The following is a 3,543-nucleotide window of genomic DNA, read 5'->3' as shown; positions in this document are numbered from 1 at the left end:
AGTCCTGGCTTCCAGGGTCTGCTAGTGCCAGCCCTAACTCCTAGAGTTCCTCCCCTATTCCCCAGTGCCAGCCACTAACCCAGAGTCCCCTGTACTCATGCCCCCCCAATCCCAGCCTCCTGCCCTCAGAGCCCCCCACTGCAAACTCCCAACCCCTTGGAGCCCCACCACCAGACCCCCCAGTGCCAGCCTCCTGTTTCCCGAGCCCCACTGCACCCAACCCCCCTGAGCCTCCCACCAGTGCCAGCCCCCAATATTAGTCATATCTCCAGAGCCCCCCAGTACTAGCTCTGACCCCAGTGCCCCCCCTCCAGTGCCAGCCCCCTGTCTTAGAGCCCCCCATGACTCCTGAGCCCTCCAGTGTTAGCCCCACCCCCCTCACCTAGTCCTGTGCTGCCTCCCAGCTGCCAGATGAGTGCTGCTGCTCTAAGGCTCTGCATGGCCCTTCTGCTGTGCAGCAAAGAGCTCTTCCATGGCTTGGAAGACACCGCTGCCCTGCATTGCCACGGGATGGGCGGTGTCTGTGGTGGGCGCACGTTTCTGGTGGCTTGAGAGTTCGTCCCCAGGCCGTTAACAGTCAGGCCTAGAGGCACAGGGTCACTCAGCCCGTGTGTGTTTCAGGCTCGTAGCACCCACCTGACAGCCGGGTGGTACTAGCCTCCCTGACACCTGCTGCTTTGAGTCAGGGAGTCCGGCTCCCCCTGCACAACAACGAGCAGTGCTGCAGGCTGGGGCGCCCCAGGCTGTTGGGAAGCGGCCAGACACGTGGTGCAGGCCAGAAACGGCAGGGGAGACCCCGTAGGGGAAGCCTCCTACCCTGCTGGAGGAGGGGTGGAAATCACAGACACCCAGCACGGCTCCCCGGGCCCTCTAACCTGATCCTTCTTGGGATGCTTACGGCTGCAAAGGCTCCGCTTGCTGGTCCTGAACATGCTGCCTGCAACGGAAAGGAGACGGAGCAGCTGACCACCACCCAGCCCTGTCGGCTGGGCCGCGTAGCTGCCACCAGAGCTGGAATTGAGGCTGTGGTGAGGCTGCCCCGCACTAGGGCAGCCCACAGTGCCACTCACCATGGGAGGAGAATTTTCAGTGCACGCAAGTGCGCACCTTATAGGGAACAGAGCTCCCTAGTGGGCGGAGCTCATTAGCAGCTGGGAGCATGGCCTGGCAGGGTGCTGCAGGCGGGCAGGCTTCGCAGCTTGTGCACTGGTGGTTGGGAACCGCTGCCCTAGACGAGACAGTGCACAACACCCAGAAGGTTAAACAAGCACTAGGAGGCTATGTGAAGCAGGGAACAATTGATGGCAAAGGTAGGAATTCCTAATTACTCAGACTTCCCTTCTTCATTTCCTGTGTCATGTAGCTGAGAGCTTGTCTGAGTACGAGTTGTCTATAGATCCCTGGGTTCGAGTGGGGAAAGAGGTTGTATTCATCGACATGGGTGCGTGGGTCCACATGGATGCATGAAGAATAGAAGTACTTTTATCCTCTGCGTTTTTTAATTAAACAGCTGACACTGCAATAAATACAAGGAAACTATACAAGATAGACCCTATGAAAAGAAACCTCATGCCTTACGAGGTTACTCTGAAATATTCCCAAACTTATTGACTGCAGTTATGATCCATCTTCAGTAGAAGGCCGCTTCCACTAAGCAGCTGATTTTTATCTCTTGAGTTATGGCTGAAGGCAGATTTCAATGTACTCTTGATTTCAGGCTTCTCACTTACACAGGAAAGACGGAGAGTGGCTTTTAGTTTCAGTGCAGTTGAAGGCTCTTCAACAGGGACAGTTGTGTCAGAGTGTATCAGATGATCCCTGCATAAAAGCAGTTTATTGTGCTTGTTATCTATAAATCATCTGAAGCTGATGGTACAAAAGCTCTTGCAGAATGGAAAGCTTGGTACAGGATGCTGCACCTCTGGTTTGTTTTTTTTTCCTTCCACAAAGCAGAATAGCACTTTATTGTGGAACTGGGCCCTGCTCTGCAAAAGTAACAGCACTTAAGCAGATGAGAGAGAGAGAGAGAAAACACAACCCACCAGCTTGCAGAAAAAGCCTACTCAAACAGCCTCCTTGGACTGGCGAATCCCTTGAACAATAACGGTCTCAGTGGCTGAGGTACCCAACTATTAACACAGCTTAGAGAAAACAATGAGGAGGACCCGAAGTGAGTCTTTGCCCATGAAAGCTTATGTCCAAACAAATCTTTTAGGGTGCATCTACACAACAGGGCTTAACTCGAAATTAGCTACGCAAATTAGATTGGACTTTAGGAAAAAATTCCTAACTGTCAGGGTGGTCAAATATTGGAATAAATTGCCAAGGGAGGTTGTGGAATCTCCCTCTCTGGAGATATTTAAGAACAGGTTAGATAGACATCTGTCAGGGATGGTGTAGACGGAGCTTGATCCTGCCTTGAGGGCGGGGGGCTGGACTCGATGACCTCTCGAGGTCCCTTCCAGTCCTATTATTCTATGATTCTATGATTCTAACTGTGTAGCTTATTTCGAAATAGGGAGCGTCTACACAGCACTTATTTTGAAATAGAGCCCTCTTCCTCCGACTTCCCTTGCTCCTCGTACAATGAGGCTATGTCTAGACTGGCATGATTTTCTCCTCTTGTCCTGTCTTGAAGTAGTTCATGTCTGGGTACTCTTCTGGCTCTGTCAATCTGTTTTTTCACTTCTCCTGGTGGGTATTTTAGTTTTAAGAATGCTTGATATAGATCCTGTAGGTGTTTGTGGGATTGAAGAAAATCCGGTTGTGTCTTAAGGCCTGGCTATAAACAATTGATTGGGAAATGTGTCTTGGATGGAAGCTAGAGGCATGTAGGTAAGTGTAACAGGCAGTGGGTTTCCGGTATAAGGTGGTGGAAGTGTGGCTGTCGTGCAATTGTACTGTAGCATCAAGGAAGTGGAAGTTTCCTGAGCAGATTGCTTAGGTTTTTGTTTTGGTTTGGTTTTGTATTCTTTAGTGGGATCAGAGGAGAGAAGCCTGTAGAATCTGGTGTTGGTGAGTTGTCTGGCAGCCTCCTGTTCGTAATCTGTTCTGTTCATGATCACTACAGTGCCCCCTTTGTCAACCTCTTTGATTATAAGGTTAGAATTGTTTTTCATGCTGTATATAGCATTGTGTTCTGCATAACAGAGGTTATGTTACATGTTGTTTGCTGACTATGTCAATCTGTGCACATTTCAGCTTTAAATAGATGCATGCAGTGTGGATGTAGCCATGTTGATTCCAAGCTATTGGAGACACAAGGTGGGTGAGGTAATATCTTTAATATTAAATGTATTGAATATTATTTTATTAATATATTTTATTACAGAACTTGGTTCAATAAAAGATTACCTAACTCACCTTAACTCTTTAAATAGAGGACTGTCTCAGTAACTAATAAGTACTCTGGAGCAATTTAACTTCACACATTATGCATGCATCCTAGCTTTATATGAAACCATATAATCAAGTGAACAGAACATTTCTCCTCCCCTTGTGTACAGTCAGCTACATGGCAGAAGTGCCTGCAGGGAATACCTG

Source organism: Pelodiscus sinensis, chromosome 11, assembly GCF_049634645.1.
Source record: "Pelodiscus sinensis isolate JC-2024 chromosome 11, ASM4963464v1, whole genome shotgun sequence".
Classification (NCBI taxonomy): domain Eukaryota; kingdom Metazoa; phylum Chordata; order Testudines; family Trionychidae; genus Pelodiscus; species Pelodiscus sinensis.
This window is presented reverse-complemented; position numbering follows the sequence as displayed.